We start from the raw sequence: 6,620 nt of genomic DNA on the forward strand, positions 1-6,620 counted from the left end.
CAAGTCCCAAACAGCCTACTGAGATCGAATATTCAAACAACGCATACCCTGAGATGGAAGCAGAAACAGGTAAAACAGGTAAAAATTCTTCCCACTATTTTTATTTTATTTTTTTTCCCCACTATTTTTAAACATATTTACTTACTGATTTTTTTTTAATGGAGAAACAGAATCTGAAGCTTCATACCCAGCTTCTTTAGACTTATAACCTGGTCTTTAAAGATATGCTTAAATCTGTTAGGCTATTTCCATGTTTTTCAGAAACTGCTTGTTTTAGTTAAACCTGATACGAGATCCGGCAATACCTTAACGTGTGGCTAGCCCTCCTCTCTTCCGGAAGTGTGGGACACATTTTCATGGACTTACCAATGAACTAAAGGAACTTTTGCATGACTTAATACTTGAAGAACAAGAAACATATTACTTTTAACAAAAAAGCTTGCTAGCTTCTGCTAGCATAAAAGCTGTATTTTTCTCCATCCACCTACACCTGCTCCCCAAAGAAACCAGAAAACCAGAAGTCCCCATACAAACTGGCCACTTTATGGATGAAAGGCTCAGCTCAGGGCAGCTCTGCTCCTGTTCTGAGCCTCCTTAGACTTCTGATTCATGTTTTTTTGTCATACAGGGTTTAAGTCACTTGGTTTGCCCTAATATCCTACAGTCTTACCAGAGTTAGTGTGAGCAGTATCATTTGTTTGTAAAATTTGTTTTACTTTGTAAAGAAAGAAAAAAAGAGAGAAAACATACAAAGAGACTGTAAGAAACTACCCCAAATATTTACTCTTTTTACTTACAACTGGTAAGATCTTAGGTGATTTTTTTTTAAGTTAGCATTGTTTCCCATGGATTTTCAGTGTGTGTACTATATGATTCATGCAACCATGACTTTAACTTTCAGCTTTATAACAGAAGAATTTGAGTGATTTCAAGGAGTACCTGCCTGGGGGAAATATGTTTCCATCCCGTCTACTGATCCTACTTCTTACTTAGAAAATGTTCGCAAATATTTATTAAATCCCTATTATGTACCTACAATTTTGAGACTTGACATATGTGACCCAGTCTCTGCTATGAAAAAAAAAAGTCTGGCTGTCTCCTCCTGAAAAATATATCCTGTATGTGTGTATATATATATATATTTTTTTTAATTTATTGTCACTGAATTTGAGAACTTCAAAGACTTGCTTAACAAAATATAGAAATTCTTCTCCCCAGTTTTGAACATCTCTTTACTAACCTCCCTTTGGTAGGCCCGGCAGTTCAGCTAAATACCAGGAAATACAGGTAAGATACTTAATACTTGAATTACTTATTACTTATGAACTTTATAATGATAAATAACAATTTCACCACACTTAGAGTGCATTTCATAAAATCAAAAATCTCGTGCTGACTAGGACTTTTGACGCCATTTCTTGTAGCCCCACCACTTTACGTATATTTCTTATCGCCAGTATTTATGGGATACTTACTACGTGCAAGGTGCTGTTGCAGTGTTTACCATACATGAAATATATTTAATCCTCACAACACGAGGGATTATTTTTCTCTTTCTTTTACAGGTAAGGAAACTGAGAACTGGATTAAAACCAAAACTAGCCGAAGTCAGTGACTCAGCAAATAAATACATTCAAGTAATGAGAGAAAGGAGGTAGAAACTTGTTTTTCCTTTTCCTAAAACAGAGTATCACAGAGTTTTAGGAGAGGAAAGGCTTTTCAATTATTTGGATTCCCCCTTCTATTTTTCAGATGAGACAGCTGAATCGTAGAGAAAATAAACGCCTTCACCACTCTTTACATCACCTTTATACAAGCACTAACAGTAATACTGCAAATATTGCCCCAGAGAATGGTAGACGCTGTTTAGAGATCGCTGAGAGATTGTGTCCCAGAGACAGCCCCTGCCCTCCTGCCAGCTGCTATGGGTGCTGGCCACTAAGTGCCCACATCTCCCCTTCCCAAGAGAACTTCCTGTGGTTGACAGGAATCACCCTGCCAGGAAAGTCTCATCATCACCAGCGCTAATGACTGCCTGATTCACAGGCTAGAAAAGCCTGTCTGGGGCTCCGTCCCTGTCATTTAGGAAAGGAAGACCTTGCCTGAGATCACGTTTTTCCTGAGCTCTTTGCCCTTCCCAGGACTACTTCACTCCCTCCCTTACAGCTTTTTCCTGAAAGGCACCTCCTTCACAAACCACAGGCAATGTAATTGGTACCTCAGGCTCTGTTTTTAAGAATCCTGACCCAAGACACATATATGTGTACATGTATGTTTATATGTAAACAGCTCATGCACTGAAGGCAAGAATACATAAGTAATTTATAATTCAGATCTTTTGTTCACAGAGTTAAGTGTTTAAGAAGGAACTGGGGAAGACATGATATAGGTAAACAATGGAATATAATTCAGCCCTGAGAAAGGACATCCTGTGATTTGCGACAACATGGATGGACCTTGAGCACATTATACTAAGTCAGAGAAGTCAGAGAAAGACAAGTATGTGTGATATCACTTATACATGGACTCTAAAAAGACCGAACTTGTAAACTGGAGAGTGAAATGGTGTTCCCAGGGGACGAAGGCTAGAGGAATATGACAGGTGTCATTTAAGGGTATAAACTTGCAATGAGTAGTAAATAAGCCCTGAGATCTATGCACAGTACAGTGAATACAGACAACAATATTTGTATTATAATCATCAAACTTGCTAAAAGATGAATCTTAATTATCCCAGCCACTAAAAGGAAAATATAATTATGTAACATGATAGTGGTGCTAATTATTACACACGGCAATCATATTACAATATATAAGCATATCAAATGTTGTACACCTAACATTGACACAATCTTCTATGTCAAATACATTTTAATTTAAAAAGAAGGAATTGGGGAATTAACTGTAGGAATAATAGGGGTGGTAATATTTGACAAGCAACATGACATATCTCATGGTGCACACAGTAATCATTCAGACTGTCAACTAAAAAAAAATGTAAAACGTGAGAGCTGTGAGTTTCAGTTTTATTTGGGAAATGACTGAGGACAGCAGCCTAGGAGACAGCCTCTCCGGTAGCACTGAGGAACTGCTCTGAAGACAGAAGTGGGGAGGTCAGTCTATGTATGATTTTGGTGAAGGAAGGATACGTGCAGTCAAGCACACATCTTGGTAGAAGGTTGCCGCTAGTCACAAGGAGCAGTTGTCTCCATTAATGATTTCAGTGTTTGTCTAGGTAACAGAAAATGCCAGAAATTGGGCTTATAAAATCTTCTCCTGAAAATACGTAACTATCTGAAGGCCTGTTCTGCAAGTTTTCCCAGAGCACAGGGCGCCCCATTCCTGATCTCCACCCTGAACTCCTTTCACAGTGTGTCACAGAAGGTCAGCGGCTGCAGCGGGTCGGTGACTTCATTCTTACAGAACCAGATGGTAAGGAACATTGTTTTGTTGTCAGGACCACCTCGTGGTCATAAATCCAACCACAGTTTGGGAGGCATTTCATGACCATTTTGCTCCGCAGCACTAGGAATCCTGTCTCCTAAGTCAAGCCAAGCCTTTGTTGCTAGGCCGCCCAATGAGCTGTTCCTGGACTAGACCCTGTGGACAGGAGCCAGAAGTCCCTGGCCCACCTGTCTTACTAGTCAGGTAACATGAAATGATTCCCTCTTTTTGTTTCTTCCAATAGGCAGAGCCACACTATTAGAATCATTGACCTCATATACAACTAGATATTCGGTCAGCTGTTTCAAGTTGTATATTCAGTTTAAGAATCTGTGGATGTATATGTGTGTGTGTATATGTATAACTGATCACTTTGCTGTACACTTGAAACTAACATTGTAAGTCAACTACTCTTTAATAAAACCTTTTTAAAAAAATAATTCAATTAAACTTAGTATATACTTAGAATATAACATACTAATGAGGACCCATCAGGGTCAGAATTTTGAAAAAGTGCTTTGTCAAGCCAGATTTCTCTATCTTAACTGCATATGCAATAATAGAGTTCCATGTTGGCCATTTTCAGGGTGAGATTACCTTTCACTCCCAATTAAGCAAGTACTTGTAATTACAAGTTTCGTATATACATAAACCTGGCTGGAGCATTGGTTAGTGGCTGGCTTGCTGATGCCTCTACTTTCTTTGTTTGAGAGACTATTTCCCACGTTGAAGCTGAATTTGTTGGGGGTAAAATTTACTAATGAAACTGTGTGATGGGCTGATGTGCTGCCTGTGAGTTTAGCACAGCTCCCCTAGGTGTCACCCTAGGGTCCTTTCAGCTCTCCAAGTGTCTCAGTTTCTCCCTCCAGCCATTGAAAACCACTGTGGGTGCCTGATCACTGAATGGCCAACATTCTTACTAATGACCCCCGGACTAGCAGGTCTTTTCATTAATGAGTGGGTTTCCCTATGGGACCCCTGCAAGGTGTGAGGACCCTGCCTCCAATATTCCCGTAAGTTTCTCATTTGCCTGAGAAGGCCACAACCAACTAAGAGGAAACCCTCATCTTCAGAGCAAAGTTCTCATGTGTCTTTACTTTTAACCTGAAAAATTCTGTTCAGATAGCCAAACTGAGGAAAGAAGTCAGGTCAGCCTATTTAACCACTTAGCCCAGTGTCTTTCAACTGGGTTTCGCTAGTATCTGTCAACTGGTGGGCAGGGGGGGAAGTCATTCCCCAGTATCTTTCAACTGGGGGGTCAGGTTCCTGTTACACAGCAATAAATAAAACTCACTATCATTAACCAATAATCAGAAGACCCGAGAACCAAGTCGGACTCACCCAAATTGGTCTGGACTCTGAGGAGACAGATGGGTGGACACAAGAGGACCTGATGGTTCTGAGGCTCGAGATCCTTGCAGAGTTCAGGTGAAGGACAGAAGTCTGCTCTGGGTCCCCTTGAAGTTGTCAAAATTGTCAACCAAAAAAAAAAAAAAAAGAAGCACAATGCAAGAGCTCTCGGATTTTATTTGAGGACTTACTGAGGACTATAGTGCAGGAGACAGCCTCTCTGATAGCTCTGGGGAACTGATCCAAAGAGATAAGGGAGGAGGTCCCTATATACATGATTTGCTGAAGGCGGAACATGCAATCAAGCACACATCTCCGTAGAAGGCTGCTGCTGGCCACCAGGAGCAGATGTCTCCATGAATGATTTTAGTGCTTTTCTAGGTATGAGAAGATGCAAGAAACTGAGTTCATAAAATTTCCTCCAGAAGACACCTAACTATCTGTTAGAAAACCTGTTTTTGCCCTTTCTCCCAGAACACAGAGTGCCTCATTCTTGACCTCTGCCCTGAATTCCTTTCAGGGTGTGTTAAAGGTCAGTGACTTCATTCTTGTAGAATCAGATGGTGAGGGAAATTTTTTTCTTCTCGAGTCATAACTATGAATATAAAATTAGAAAAAAATCTATTACGTGCTAACAATGAGTCAAAAATATATTTGAGATGTGTAAATATATATATAATTATATATAAAAATAGATATAAAATAAATTTCTTCTGTAGAGCATAGGGAACTATATTCAATATCTCACAATAACTTTTCATGAAAACAAACATATGTGTATGTAAGTATAACTGCGATATTGCACGAGGGGAACTCACACTTCACAAATTTTTACAACATGGGGGGTGACTTACACATATTTTCTCATTTTATCAAAATTAAATAAAATATTATTTTTCCATTTATAGATGTGAAAACTTATGGACAGAAAAATAATTTCCCAACATACATTTGTAGAGAAGTTTAACCCATGTCCATCAGACCATAAATCTCAAGCTCTTAACAATATTCTCCATCATTAAGTAGAGAGGAAGATGGGCTGTGTTCTTCTGTATCTGGTCTTGCCGATGAAACACATCCTCCAGAGAAAAATGTTTGCATAGATGGTGATTCCAAGGCGATTTTATCCAGGTGGTTGATTCAGCTTATTGACAGCTCTGATTTCATATACACATGGGGTAAAATACATTTTAGGGGTTAGCTGGAGACACTGCATCTGAATGGTTAGCAGTATTTTCTGGGTTTTTTTGTTTTGTTTTGCTTGTGGTGCGGTCAAATTTATCCTGAGTTCTAAACTCTCTCATAAAGAACATTTAGAGTAGTATCTAATTATTTAACTTATTGATAAACTGTAATTAAATGATGTGACTGTTGATCAGACACTGGCCTATTCTAGTTCTTTTTTGCCACATAACCCAATAAAGCTAGCATAAATGTGAAAATGAACCAAAATTACTGAGCTACATACCACATTGTGCAATCCATAGTCTAGTGTGGGCAGCCAGAACTACCTGCCAGTGCTATGTATGTGCCACTTGTGGTTTATTAATTTACACTTCCTCATTGATTAAAAAAAAACTCAGTACTTGAAATCCTTACATTTCAGAGACAAAGAAATCTGAACTTATTAGTACAACACATTTCATTTTTGAAGGCGAGGTGTGGAAGCAAGCCTAGAATAATGAAATAAAGCCTTTCATAGCTGAACAGAACCAAATGATGATAATTTAGCATGTAATATAGATCAATGCTATGTTTAATTTCATACAACTAGAAGGTAAATGTTAGTATCAGGAGAATACCGATGAGTTATGAGGTCTCTCGAC

General features: G+C 38.8%; 1 protein-coding gene across 1 annotated transcript in view; it reads right to left on the minus strand.

Moving 5' to 3' along the window:
- C20H6orf141 (chromosome 20 C6orf141 homolog) overlaps positions 1-6,620 on the minus strand; it is a 138,746-nt gene that overhangs the window by 20,846 nt on the left and 111,280 nt on the right. Inside the window, exon 4 of the mRNA XM_072944839.1 lies at positions 4,786-4,901. The gene's annotated coding sequence lies outside the window, so the exon portion shown is untranslated. The remainder of the gene's footprint in view (positions 1-4,785; positions 4,902-6,620) is intronic.

Source organism: Vicugna pacos, chromosome 20 (assembly GCF_048564905.1).
Source record: "Vicugna pacos chromosome 20, VicPac4, whole genome shotgun sequence".
Taxonomy (NCBI): Eukaryota; Metazoa; Chordata; class Mammalia; order Artiodactyla; family Camelidae; genus Vicugna; species Vicugna pacos.